The sequence below is a fragment of the Muscardinus avellanarius genome (genome assembly GCF_963383645.1).
Source record: "Muscardinus avellanarius genome assembly, chromosome: 11".
Lineage (NCBI taxonomy): Eukaryota > Metazoa > Chordata > Mammalia > Rodentia > Gliridae > Muscardinus > Muscardinus avellanarius.
In genome coordinates, this window is record NC_137797.1 from 32,652,886 (window position 1) to 32,667,974 (window position 15,089).

General features: G+C 42.5%; 1 pseudogene across 1 annotated transcript; it reads left to right on the forward strand.

The window, feature by feature from the left end:
* The first annotated feature begins 1,640 nt into the window (after window positions 1-1,640).
* Window positions 1,641-14,247, forward strand: LOC308269449 (small ribosomal subunit protein eS1-like; annotated as a pseudogene). Its single transcript has 3 exons — window positions 1,641-1,844; window positions 1,985-2,187; window positions 13,466-14,247. The product of its transcript is annotated as a small ribosomal subunit protein eS1-like (transcript).
* The last annotated feature ends 842 nt before the right edge of the window (window positions 14,248-15,089 follow it).

Here is a 15,089-nt window from a genome sequence, read left to right on the forward strand (position 1 = left end):
AGTCGGAGCAGAGCTGGTTACCTTTTAGCCTCTCAATACTGCACTTAACCCTTTGTTTTCTCGTCTTTTTCCCTCAGCACAGAAGGGTGCAGGGCTGAGATGCTCCAAGTGAACTAAAAGAACCCCCGGATAGGCACAGGTAGAAAAAACACAAAAACAAAAACACGCGATTTTCAACGCCGGTCCTGCGAGGCCTGCCCGCACGGGCCAAACGCCTGCCCAAGCCCCGGGGGCGCTGCCGCGGGGCCCCCGCGCGTGTGCGGCTCCCGTGGGCGCAGCGGAGCCGGGTGGCCCCGCGCCCACCGGGGCCGCGGCTCTCCTGCACCGAGCGGGCGGCACTTTCACGGTCCGGTGCGTGCGTCACGGCCCGGGACAGCCCAGGAGTCCGGTGCGCAGTGGGCGCGGAGAGGAGGCGCTCAAATGTCCGCGGACTGGGGGTTCGCCCCACCTGTCCTCGCCGCGAGCGCCCGCCCGCCCGGCTCCGGGGCCTGGAGGGGCGGCTCGGGCCGGGCCCAGGTGAAGGGCGTCCGCGCCGCTCCTGCGGCAGCCCCTGCCCTCCTGCCTCCACGGCTCCCCGCGCCCGAGCGGCAGCTGTGACTGACTGAGTCCCCGCCCCGCGCGCCCGGGCCGCCCCCTCCCCCTGCGCCGACACGTCATGGAAACACGGACGTCAGAGCCCGCCAGCCAATCGCAGGCCGCCGCAGGAGGGAAGGGGCGAGCGGGTGGGGGGGGCGGGAGCAGCGGCGAGCCGGGCGCTCCGGGAAGGAAGAGAGGGAGGGGCGCGCGGAGGCGCGAGTCCCCCGCCCCTCGCTCCGGCCACCCTTTCCCGACCGCGCGGCAAGTTCTGCTCGCCGGGCACGCGCTCGCCGGCCGGGGGCGCGCTCGCCGGGTCCTCCCCTTAAACGCCCTCTCGGAGCCGCTCGGCTCCCAGTCCCCGTCCGAGCCGCGCTGCCTCCGCGCGCGCGCCCGCCCGCCCTCAGGCTCCCCGCGGGCCGCGTCACGTGACCGCGCCCAGCCAAGGCGGCAGCGGCGGCGGCGGCGCGAGCTTCGGCGGCGGCGGCAGTGGCAGCGGGAGCAGCTGCGCCGCCAGCGTGGAGCGGGCGGCGTGTGGGTGTGCGGAGAAGGGAGCGCCGGACCGGAACGGGTGAGCGTCCTCCTCCCCCTGCCCGCCCCGGCCGGCTCGCGGGTCCCCGGCCGGCGCTGCGCGCAGCCCCTCGAACCGGCCGGCCGCGCCCGACCGCGGCGCCCCGGGAGCCGGCTGCCCCGCGCCCGCCGCCGCGGACGGCGCGAGGCCGGCGGAGCTGCCCGTGTGTGCGCGGCTCTGCCGAGCGGAGGAGGCGGGTCCTGCGGGGCCGCGGGCGGCCACTCGGCGGCGGCCGGGCTCGGGGCGGGGGCCGGCCGGGCGCCGCCTCCTCCTCCGCCGCCGCCGCCGCCGCCTCCTCGCAGTGCAGCGTGAGTAGGGAGCCCGGCTGGTGGACGCCGAGCCTCTGGGCTCCGCGGCCGCCCATCCCCGAGGTGCAGCGCACCTCCGCGTGGCGCCCCGACCCGCCAGCCGCTGGGGACGCGCGGAGCCCGAGCCGTCGGCCCTGCGCCGCCCCCCGACCCTCCTGCAGCCTTCCTTTCCTTCCCCCCCTCGGAAAATGGTTCCCGCTGCCGCCGCGCGAGGTGAGTGGCGGCCGCCGCCCGCCCGGGCTGGGCGGTCACCTGCGGGGGCGCCGGGCGGTCGCGGAGGTCGCGGCGGGGTCCTGACAGCTGGGCGCTCGGCGGAGGGCGGCGCGGGCGGGAGAAGTTGGCCGGGGAGGGCTGGGGCCCCCCAGGTTGTCTCGGGCCAGGGGATCGGAAAGGTGAGCGGGTTCCCCGCCCTGCGCCTCTGCGCCGGGTCCAGCCGGACTCGCCGACCCGGACCCGAGGGAGGGTCGAGGCTCGGGGTGGCTTGTCTACACCCGTGGTTCTGGACTTTATGGAGCTGTCTGGTCCGCACCAGAACCCATCCCGCCACCGGTCGCCCCCGCCCCCGGCGCGTGGTGACCTTGAGGGCAGCGGCGCCCGGCGCTCCCTCTCCCTGCACCCCGGGAGGGTCACCCCTTTAATCCCCGGCTTCGGCCCCCAGACGCGCTGCGGGCGGGGAGCGAGGGCCGCGCGCCGGTTCCAGCCGGGGTGGCTGATGGATGCGTGTCAGACAGGACGGTGACTCTTGGGGAGTTGGAGAGCAGCCTCGCCTTTCTCCCACGTCTTCCGTCTGGCCCCCCAGGATGTTCAGGGTTGCTTCGAATGCATGTTTATGGACTTAGTTTAAGAGAGGAAAAAAATGTGCGCCTTTCCCCTTTGGAAAGGGTCAGGAAGAAAGAGGACGGCAGCCCACTCGCGGGGTTGGGGTGGGTGTTCCTTTTATTCTATCCTGCAGGAGAATCCTGTGCTAAGCTAGGTAGCGACCCCTGGGTCTGCGCAGTGGTCACCAACCAGGTTGGTCTGGGTGCGCATTTCATTCACCAGTTTTCTGCGGGACTCGCAGCCTTCCGAGCGCTCTCACCGGTGCCTGGTGGCTGTGCTTGTCGCTGCGGGGCGGGCAGGAGGTGTTTAGGGTGGGCTGAACGGGTCTGCAGAAACGCAGAGGGCTCGACCCTCCTAGGCAGGCTGATTTTTACCTTTCCCCTAGGTTAGAGCGCTGCAGGCAGTTTCCTTTGGCTGCCAGGCACGCTACTTTTCTGGGTTTATTAATAATCTAATGGCTCCTGTTCGTATCGATTGCTATCCCTGATAAATTAGTTATATGGATTTCTTCATACGTGTGTGGCTATGTGCATATGTCTGGGCTGTCTGCCTTTCAACATGGAAGCCTTTGTTGTGTTTAACCTCCCCCACCTGAGGACAGTCTTACTTTCAAATAAGGCTCTTGTTCAGCGTGGGTGTATTTTATAATAAGAACTACTTGTAAGGGCCTAGTTTGTATGAAGCTCTCTCATCGGGCATCCCTTTTGGATGGTAGCCCACGTGAGTGAATGCAGGGCCTTCTCTCGCCCTGCCACCAGCCTTCCCAAGGGAGACTCCCTATCCTTGTGCGTGGCTGGGGCGGATTGGGGGAATTAGAGGGATTGGAAGCGAATCTGCTCTTTGTACTTGTATGCTTAATTTGGGTTCCCTTCCCCTTTTCCTCCCCCCCCCCCCCAGTAAGTTTATATTTGAAGTAGATTTTCTTTTTTGGGAGCTTTTGAAAGCTAGTATGTAAAATGGGATTTTTAAGCCATGGTTTCAGGGGGATGGTTTAGTTTCTACCTTGCTTTGGGTAAGACAGTTAAATTGCTGTAATTAAGGGTGGATCTCTGTCCTGATTTTGGCTTGGGTGTAACTGCAAAGATCTTTGAAAAGTAACTGTTATTTCCTACCATATAGTCTGCAAAAGTGAGTCACATTCGGGTGAGTTGAGGACAGAGCGCCACCTTTAATTTAAAATTTCGTGATTTTCTTTTATTCAAGTGGTGAAAATTCAGAGTATTCCTTTTTGATTTCTGTCGCAGTTATCATCATTGGCATCCCCATTTAGACGCTATGAGGGAGAAACATCTTTATTTTTCTGTATTCTGTAGTTTCTTACTCCTTTGGGAGGAATGTCTGCAATTGTATAGAAATTTATGGTGTTTTTTTTTTTTTTTAATCTGAAGCTTGGGGTCTAATGTAGCATTCTAAAATGAGGTCGGATACTACTTTTAATTTGTGTTTATTTTTTAATAGGGATATTGATAGTATAAAGCTACTTAAGTGAGGAACATAGTAGCTGCATTGTAAATAGATGTTTAAAACTAGCCATTATACCACCAACATGATAGTGGTTTTACAGCTTTTTTTTTTTTTAGCTGTTGAGCTATTAACAGGTTCTGAAATAAACGCTCAAAATCAATAAAAATTGTTAACCTTGTTTGAATAAGGTATCGTAATTTTTTTTGTCATTTTCCAACTACTTGCCTTTATGGTTTTACTTAGAGTTTTACAATTATTTGTTTTAAAATAATGCAAATGAGCACTTCCAGCAGAAGAACTCATATTCAAAGTTTAATAAAGACCATGTTGATAAAAATGATTTCTATATGTGGTTCCTTTTTAATTTATCTCATAAAATAAATGGAGTTTTTCATCCTTAGAAAACACATATCTTGACTGCTGAATTGGTGAGATTTTCCTGCCTACTTGCTTCTTCCCTCTCCCTCCTTCCCAAATAGAAAATGCAAGGTACACTGTCTTTTTAGGTACATTTTGATTATTAGACTAGAGATATATGTAACGTGAGAGAAAAAAAAAAGATTTCTCTCTCAAATAATGGATAATGTGTATGTTACCAAATGCAGTTTTAATTGCAAACTGTAAGGTATTGCTGTTCTAATCTGCCTTCACATTTTAATTCAACACTTGTGATTTCTTCATAGACTTATGTAAAGCACTATTGAGCTGTAGATAAGTCTTCATTAAACTAAAATTAAACCAAAAAATCTGTTTGAGATGAAAGATGCCTTATGCTTTAGTGCAGCATGATCTCTTTAAAGCTTTGGAATATAGCCTCAGGTTAAAGGATAAGTTACTAGATTGATGCTTACAGAGTAATTATACATTATTTTATATACTTAGTGTTTTATTCGGGAGTAAAGTTTACTAGTTTCCTCTGTTTGACAAACATGTCAACTTCACTTTTGGATAAAACAATCTTTTATGTGAAATGAATAGTCGTGCATAACTGCTTTGTAATCCCAGTACTTGGGAAGCTGAGACACAAGGATTGTACGTTCAAGGACAGCTTTAGCAACTTAGCAAGACTTTCAGCAACCTAGCAAGACTCTTGTTTCAAAATAAAAAATAAAACAGGTTTGGTGGTATAACTTGGAGGTAGAATGCCCCTGAGTTTAAACTCTAGTACCAAAAAACAGATTGGCCATTTAAATTTTTGTAATATTGAACAACAACAAAGAAGAGTATTTACCGTTTTTCTTCTATTTTACATGTATAGACAGAACTGACATTTTTACTGTTTAATTCTGGGATTTTATAATTAACAAGGAAAAGCAATAAAAGGAATCAAAATCTTGGGAAGCAGAAAGTCATGGTTTAAATTTTTGCATATTGGGTAAGAATGTTTTCTAAATCAGTTGTAAAGTACCTGTCTTGGTAGGCAGGTACTAATAATAGCTTATTTGGGCATTTATAGAATCTGAGGCAACATAAGGAAAGTACTGTAATTATAGGAATAATTTTCAAAAATAAATTATCTTAAAGTTTTTTTTTTAAAGAAATGTTACCTATACACAGTACATACACTTGTCTGATTAAAATCTTTTATTATAAAGCCAAGCATGGTGGCGCACACTTGTGATCCCAGTACTTGGGAGGCTGAGACAGGAGGATCACAACCAGCCTTGGCTACTTAGCGAGGCCCTTGCAACTTAGGGCCTACAGAACTTAGTGAGACCCTGTTTGAAAATAAAGAATAAAAAATAGGGCTGGGGGTATAGCTCAGAGGTAGAATGTCCCTGGGCTCAATTCCCATTACCGCAAAAAAAGCAAAAATATTTTATTATAGAAATTGTCAAGTACTGTGTGAATTAATGCCATTGTCAATATGATGTACATTATGATGTGAGACTATAATGCACAAATTTAAAATATATATGTATAAGCTGGGCGTGGTGGTGCATGCTTGTAATCCCCACGCCTGGGAGGCTGAGACAGGAGGATCGCGCAGGTTCAAAGCCAGCCTCAGCTACTTAGTGAGGCTCTCAGCAACTTAGTGAGACCCTGTTTCCAAATAAAATATAAAATGGGTCTGGGAGTATAGCTCGGAAGTAGAAAGCCTCTGGGTTCCATCCCCAGTACCACCAAAAAAAAAAAAAAAGAAAAAGAAAAAAAATATATGTATATATGTATATACACAAAAAATTGAGAGACGTATGTGAAGGAATAGCAGAATTAACAATTTTGACAAATATAAACTGATTTCTTGTATAATTTCACTTAAATGTTCATATAAGAAGTAAATCTGCCAGGCATGGTGGCGCATGTTTGTAATTCTAGCATTTGGGAGGCGGAGACAGGAGGATCCAGGTTTGTGGATATCCCCTGCTACTTAGGCCCTTTGCAACACAGTGAGACCCTCTTTCAAAAAAAGAATAAAAACTAGGGCTGGGGGTATAGCTTAGAGGTAGAATGCCCCTGGGTTCCATCTCTAGTATTGCAAAAAAGAAAAGAAAAGAAAAGTAGTAGATCTATTATAAATGAGAGCATTTGGACAGGTAACCACATCAAATTCTTGTTTTACATTTGTAACTTGCAGACTAATCAGTAATGTTTAATATTTAATTGAATCTGAAAGATCAGTTTTTATGTTCATGTGGTATGTACATTTTAATTTTTCTGAGTGTCTTTTATAGCAGGTACCTAAAGATAGCATCTATCAAATTTTGCTGTCTTAATGCTTTGTAATAATGATTTATGAAGTGCTTTATAGTTTTTCAGAATCTATTTACATACAACCACAGTTGATTCTCACAATAAATAATCCTGTGGAGAAAAAGTAAGATAAACAGTTTTACTTTTTCTTTCCTGGTTGGTAAAATGGTTTGTCTCTGCCTTAAGGTCATATAGCTAGCAGCTAGATTAGCCAGAAATTGACTTTAGGTGGCTTTTAGTTTTACTCATTGCTCTTCCCACTATACATGTTTATGTATATTTTGAAAGTTATACATTTATGAAAGTTAGTTATTTTATGAAATATTAGCTTCTAATCAGAATAAATTTAATAATGGAATATCAATAGGTTTTTGGGGGCTTTATAATTTAATCATTGCTTATATTTGGTGTGATGTAAATAGTTTATACCATGATTTAACATGATTAACAGCTGAGATGAATTTGAATCTTTTTTTTTTTTTTTTGGTGGTACTGGGGTTCCTGGAAGCCCTTCTACCTCCGGGCTACACTCCCAGACCTATTATATATATATATATATATATATATATATATATATATATTTTTTTTTTTTTTTTTTTTTTTGGAAACAGGGTCTCTACTTAAGCCAGAACGGCTGGCTTCAAACCTGCGCAATGCTCCTGTCTCCACCTCCCAAGCAGGGGGATTACAAGCTTGTGCCACCACGCCCAGCTGGATTTGAATCTTTTTTTTTTTTTTTTTTTTTTTGCGGGTCTGGGAATGGAACCCAGGGCCATTCAACCGCCTAGCTACACCCCCTGCCCTATATTTTTATTCTTTATTTTGAAACCGGGTCTCACTGAGTTGCAGAGGGCCTCACTAAGTAGCTGAGGCTGTCTGTGAACTGGGATTCTCCAGTCTCAGCCTCCTGAATCAATGCTGGGATTACAAGAGTGTGCCACCACGCCCGGCAGAATTTGAATCTTTGAAGTACTTTTTTGTGTGTGTGGTACTGGGGTTGAAACTTAGAGGTAGTCTACCTTTGAGCTGCATCCCCAGCCCTATTTTTTATTACTTATTTTGAAACAGGGTCTCACTAAATTGCAGAGGGCCTGAGTAGCTGAGGCTGGCTGTGAATTTGCAATCCTCCTGTCACAGCCTCCCAAATGCTGGGATTACAAGTATGTGCCACCACACCTGGCTTGAAGTACTGTATTTTTAATATGGTTTTAAAGTTCAAAATTTTGTTTTAAAAAACTTATTATTAGAAATAACTAGGGATGTCTTAAATCTTGAGTTATAAAATATGCTGTACTTTGTTTCTTTTAATTCTTGCTATAATTTTTATAACACTTATTTTTCTGCCACATGTTTATTACCTAAATATTTTTGAAATATTAATTTATGTAATGAAATTTAGAAGTTTTAAAAGGTCTCATGAGATTTTAGTTCCTGAAATCTAAAACCTTATAAATCTAACAAGGAAGGTAGTGGTTAGCATTAGTGGCATGGGAATCACCTGGGAGAGTTACTGAACAGGCAGATTCCTTGGCATTGCCCGGCAGTTCTGATTCAGCAGATTTGGGGTGGGGCCCAGTCTGCATTTTGAGAAACACTGACATTAAGTAAGTTAAAATTATATTTCAGTGATGTCCTTATTAAGCCAGAGGACATCATTGACTTAATTGATTTTGAACATAGGAGAATCTGTGCTTTGAAATAGTTTTGACTGTTGAAGCAAAGTTTAATTTTTTGATTTGGGTGGCTTTTGTGACAATTGTAAAAGCAATTAATTGGAAGCATTTAAGCACTGTGAACTCTTAAGAGAATGTTCTTTTTTATTTTCATGTCTTAATGTCTGCCATTTCCGAATTATTTGAACATGGAGACTCATTTTCATAAAAAACAATGCATGTTGTATCATTAGAGTACTGTGTACTCTAAGAACTTTAGTTTTTATTTTTTGTTAGGAAATCCTTTAAACAGACATAAATTGGTGAATAAATAACCTTTTTAATTTTGGTTAATAAGCAGTTATTCCTTCAAAATCAGCAGGTTAGTACCTAGTGATCTTTTACAAATATTAGTGATATCAAACTAATTTGTAATGTAATAATTTTGCGCAGGGAAACAAAGGTTAGTACTCTTAAGTGGTAAATAATAGGGTAGTTTATCAATTCCCTGGAAGGTCCTTTTGATCTGACTTTGAAACTACTTTTAGCTAATACTGTATGTTACACATGAATTAATTGTCTTTATAATTTTTCTATTTAAAATGCAGTTGTTTTTGCTCCATATATAAGAATACAGTAAATAGCCTGGTCCTGCGCTTAATATACATTATTAAATAAACTTAATTTTAAAGCAGGTCCCATCTCAAGACTGCACGAAACCTGTTTTTGCTTTTTCCAAAAACTTAGGCTTGTTGGTTACATTTTAGGGAATAGTTATGAGTCATGGGTTATAATTTACTAATGATTGTAGAAACCTAAATATAAAGATTTTTTTGGCAGAGACACCATGGACAAACTTTTCTCCTATATTTTCTTAAAAATGTCCTAGGGCAATATCAATTATTATAGTTTTTGGTGTTTTTAGTTACTTCTTTGGTAAGAATATTACTGGATATTTTTAAGTACAGTATAGTATGCTTTCTTAACATCAAGAATACCTGCTTTTTGTATTCACCTGGGTGAGCCTCTAGGGGAAAGAATAGTTTTGAATGGACGGAATGCTTGCTTATACTGTGAAATCTGAGATTACACTGCTTAACTATAAACTGGTATGACTACTCTACAGACCTGATACATTTAGGAGTAAAACTTGCATTTTCTGAAAAGTAGATTTTAATTTTTGACTGCTTAGCTTAAAAGATGCTTCTAAAATAATTTTACGCCTGGTATGGTGGCACACGCATGTAATCCCCATGCTTGGGAGGCTGAGACAGGAGGATTGCAAAGGTTTGAAGCCTGCCTCAGCTACTTAGGCTCTCAGCAATTTAGTGAGACCCTGTTTCCAAATACAATATAAAATAGGTCTGGGAGTATAGCCCGGAGGTAGAAAGTCTCTGGGTTCCACCTCCAGTAACACCAATAATAATAATTATTGTTTTACTATTAGCAACAAGGGTCTATTCATTTTCTTAACTCAGAGAGTTCTCTTCCAGGTGAACTTTTAAAAACAGTCTTGTCCTCTCAAAATTGTTAGATCTTCCATGTTAATCTACCTTTCATATTTGTGCCAGAATTTTTTGTCACTTTTTAAAAATAGCCTACCTGCTGTCATTTCTTTACTAAATCTTCTAATGGCTTCTTGTTTTTCTCTTTATCAAGATACAACTTGGCTCTCACGGCCTCCTATAAAGTAGTATAGTATTTGTTAAAATGTGTTTTAAAACAACTGGTTCCAAGAAGTATTAATTGGGGTTTGTGAGGGGGAATAGCAAAACTGAAGTGTAGGAGATGCTGGTTTATGCATTTTTCCCATTTGGAATGTCTCCAATACCTTAGTATGTTAGTATGGACTGAATATATCCAAATGTGTTCAGTGTTTCATTCCACTATTTCACAGACCACCTTTTAGTGGAGCTTCCCACCTGTCAATTTCAATATACTGCCTAACCAGGTTCACAGCTTTGCACACTTCCAGGGAATGCTATTCACAAAATCATTTGTGTATCCTGGAGTTGAGGGTTGTGTTGCATACTGCAGTGCCGCTTACTGCCTGCTGTGTGACGGGGGATAGGCTGGCAGTCTCCTTGTCTCCTTTGCAATTATTTTATGTATGTTTTCCTCTACCCTATAGAACTCAGTCTTCTGATCTAAATGCCATCCTTCAAAACTCAGCATCTCTGTCAGTCACCCCTTACTGATTTTCTTACCTGGATTCCTTTACATTTGTACTTAGGTTGTATACTTCTCATCTGTTACACATCCTTTGTGTTTGGAAGTAATATAAAGGAGTTAAAATATGGGTTTTTGCTGGGCGTGGTGGCGCACGATTGTAATCCCTGCGCTTGGGAGGCAGAGACAGGAGGATTGCGGAGGTTTGAAGTCAGCCACTCTGGCTTAAGAGACCCTGTTTCCAAAAAAAAAAAAAAAAAAAAATTATATATATATGTTTGGGAGTGTAGCCCGGAAAAGGGTTCCCAGGAACCCCAGTACCACCCTCCCCCCCAAAAAAAAAAAATCTGTCTGGGTTCTTGAGTATATATAGACTTTTATTCAACAAATGTTCAATAGGTATTTTCACATACTGATTTAGGAGCTAGGCGTTATGTATATTTTGTTAAGGCATAAAAGGTTGAGGAAATTTTTCTGGGAGCATTTCTCCAAAGCCCTTTTACCTTTGGCATTTTAACATTGCTCAGGTGAGTTCATAGTGCAGTCTAGTTTACTTCTGGAGGGTGGCTACATTTCACAGAACGTTACTTAGGACAATTTAATTTCTATATAGGAAGTGCTTTTTTGTTTCTGAATTTCACTGCAGTAATTAATTTTTCTGTTAGATTTTATTCCGATTGTAATAAATCATTATAATAGCAATTAAGATATATGTACATAAATAAAGTGTGTTATTTATTACTTGGGATTGGACCTGGCATTCTTCATTTTTGTAATGGGGTGCTGAGGATTGGACTCAGGGGCATTTTACCTTCAAGCTACACCCACAGTCCTATTTTTATGTTTTATTTTGTAACTGAGTCTTACTGAGTTGTGGAGGGCCTCTTGAGGTTTCTGAGGCTAGCCCTGAACCTGCAATTCTCCTGTCTCAGCTTCACAAGTACTGGGATTACTAGCATGCACCACCAAGCCTGGCTATTCTACTTCCCAGTCCTTTTTTACTTTGAAACAGGGTGTCACTAAGTTGCTGAGGATTTTGCTTAAATTGCTGAGGCTTGCCTTGAACCTACTGTCCTCGTCCTCCTGTTTCAACCTCTCTCGTCCTCCTGTTTCAACCTCTCAAATGCTGGGATTGCATATGTGCACCACCATGCCCAGCTAAGATTTATAATTTAAGATGACTAATTTCACTTTTCTTTGGCTGTGCCATCTTCCCTTTCATCAGGGCTGATGTTATTGAGATGTACTTATTGGATCTATAATCCATTCCTATATTGCATGATGTAAAGTTCCTTAATTAAAGCATATGTTATGGTTTGAAATTTTAAATATAATATTCTCATAATTGCTACTTATTGATAGGAGTACAATTGGAGCTGCTTTGAAATCTGTTTCAGATTTTGATTTTGCAAGAGGGTTATTCTCTGTGAACTGAGATCATGACCTCATGCAGAATTACTGTAGACATTAGGAAGAAGTTGAGGTGTATGATAAAGTTTAGAGCATGGTAGTTATTTCTTGCAGCACCTTCCTGATCAAGAAAGAAAGCATTTGTTTTATGACTTTTATCATTTCTTTTTTTTTTTTATGGTACTGGGGATGGAACCCAGGAGCATTCTAAATCCAAGCCACACCTCCAGACCTATTTTATTCTTTTGTTTTGAAACAGGGTCTCACTAAGTTGTTGAGGCTGGCCTTGAACCTGCACTCTTCCTATTTCCGCCTCCCAAGTACTGGGATTACAAACAAGCACCACCATGCCTGGCTAACTTTATCATTTCTATTGAATGCTTATGTAACACACAGAAAATTAATTTCAAACAATGATTTATATTAAGTTTAGAATGTAAATAATCACATTTAAAATGCCTGAAGAAAATAAAAATTACTCTCAAAATTATTCATTTCCCAGTGATTATCACAGATTAAACAACACAGGTGTACTATTATTGAGTATTCTTTCAATCAACTTATATTTTACAGATCTAATTGTTGATAGGATATTACAGAAGGAGTTTTAGGGCTTATTACTGTTTTAACTTTGCGATAATAGTCATAAAATGAATTGTTCATCAGCATCAGAGAGAAGCAAAGAAGTGGCTTTGTTAATGAAAAAAAGAAAAGGACAAAGATCAATGGAACCAGCAAAAGTAAAATGAGTTAGAGCAGTAAGTCTTGATCTTTTTAGAATATACATGCGTGATAATCAGCATATCCTTCATGCTGCCTTGCTTATACCTAGAGTCATATGAAATTTTGCATTTCTTTGCTATAATTCTGCTCTTTTTTTGTTTAAAAAGAAACTCATGATCTTGTGGTACTTTACTTTGAATAATCCTGGCAACCTACACGGTGATGGGGCACAATTGAGTGAAAGGGCACCAGTGTAAATAGAGAACTGAACACAAAGAATGCCAGTCAGGCGGGTGGGGGTGTGGGGAAAAATGATGGCAAAGCCAAGGAAAAGGAGTCTCCCAACATCAAACTTTGTTTGGTATCAGAACAACAAATATCAATCAGACCCCTGCACCACACACAACTGAATTTAAGGTAGAGTTTACACTAACCTGTCTTTGAGTTTAAACAACATGGTTTTAAAATACATAGAATGCTGAAACTTACCCGATTTCTCTGTCACCTCTGGTCCTGTTGCTAAAGAATTCCTTTTGCTGGGAATGCCCACCTTTCTTAGAACTTGTGTCTTGTGTGTTTTCGTAATACTCTTGTGTATGACTGGACCTAATGGGTTTTAATTTTTACTCTCTGGTATCTTATGGTCTCTCTAGATTTAAAGTCTTATTCTTTATTATTGAAAACCCTAGTGGCCTTGAGTAAACAAATCATCTTGATTTCTTTGTTACCTCCCCCAGTAGTGCAAAGTACAAAGTCAGGTGTTTTATTATTTTCTTTAAGTTCAGCTTTCAAAAACCTTTGCATTACTTTAGCAGAATATCTTCCGATTTTTCCAACCATTTAGTTTTCTGGTAACTTAGATTTGTCTTTTAAATTCATCTTTTAACTGCCTGCATTTTAGTTTTTTTTAATCTGTGATAATGAAATGTATTTAATGAAAAGCTAAGCTATCTAAACTTTTCAGTTAATGTAGAAGTATATAACTGGCATTTAACTCAGCCCCCTGCCAAATAAATACTGAAATGAGAGTAAGGGAATTCCTTAAAAAATCGTAAGTTGCTTTTTTGTTTTGGCTCTCTAAGCAGCACCAGGGTGGTTGGCAAGAATACAAGCTGCCTTACAAAGGTGGCAAGAAGGGAGCCAAGAAGAAACTGATTGATCCATTTTCTAGGAAAGATGGGTATGATGTGAAAGCACTGGCTATGTTCAATGTAAGAAATACTGGAAAACACTAGTCTTGAGGAGTCAAACACTACAGTTTTATCTGATGGCCACAAGGGTCCTGTGTTTGAAGTGAGCCTTGGTGAACTATAGAATGATGAAGTTGCATTTTGGAAATTGAAGTTATTCACTGAGAATGTTCAGGGCAAAACCCTCCTGACTGATTTCCATGGCATAAATTTTAAATGCAACAAAATGAGTTCCATGGTCAAAAAATGGCAGACCATGATTGAAGCTCATATTAATGTTAAGACTGCCTGTGGTTATTTGATCTGTCTGTTTTGTGTTGGTTTTACTAAAAAAAATGCAACAATCAATCAGATACAGAAGATCTCTTATGCTCAACACTAACAGGTCCATCAAATCCAGAAGATGATGAAAATAATGTTTGAGGTGCAGACAAATGATTTAAAAGTATTGGTCAATGCGTTGATTCAAGACACCATTGGGAAGGACATAGAAAAAGCTTGCCAGTCTATTTATCTTCTTCATGGTATAAATGCTGAAGAAGCCCAAGTTTGAATTGGGAAAGCTCATTGGCTTTCATGGTGAAGGTCGTTATGGGAAAGCAGCTGGGGATGAGACAGGCGCTAAAGTTGAACAAGCTGATGGATATGAATCACCAGTCCAAGAATATGTTTAAAGTTCAGATTTTTAATAGTCGGAAATAAAAAGTCCTATTTGTGGGGAAAAAAAAGTCATAAGTCCACAAGGAAGAAGAGAAAACAAGTCAAAATTTTGGAAGGATCTGGCTTAGTAGATTTCAAAAAGCTGAATTCTAACCCAGTAATGGAAAAGTCCAGTAGCTACTCAGTTTACATTATAGAATTCCCCCAGACTCAGGAGTTGGGAAAATGAGGTACTTTTAACGAAAAGGTGACTGAGGCTAAACTGGAAGACTGGTTGAAAACTTAAGAATTAAGTATTCACAAAAATTTCTCTGCTCTGTATAGAACTGTGACCCCCCTTCCTCTATCCCTATAGAAGGCTAGAAACTTATTTTTCTGAAGGCTGAACACGGCAGTGAACACAGTTGAAAACCAAAGCATCAAACAGAAACTTGAGAGTTTAAAGAGCCCTAGCCAGTTTACCCTGTGGTGAAATCCATTGTTAGAAAGATAAACATTTAGGTCTAGAACTTATCCTTAGCTTATTTGTGTCCTATTCTTTTCTTTTGTAACTTAAAAAAATTGTTAAAGCTTTATTAAATATAACTAACATATAATAAATGTCATGGATTTAAAGTGAAAATTTTGAGGGTTTATTTTTTTTTCCTGTACTGGGAATGGAACCAACCTCGGACTACACCCCAGCTCTATTTTTTATTCTTTATTTTGAAACAGGGTCTCACTGAATTTCAAAGTAGCTGAGGCTGTACGCGAACTGCAATTCTCCCGTTTCAGCCTCCCAAATGCTAGGATTACAACCGTGAACCACCACGCTCAGAGAAAATTTTGAGTTTTGATGTGTGCATATTCCAATGAA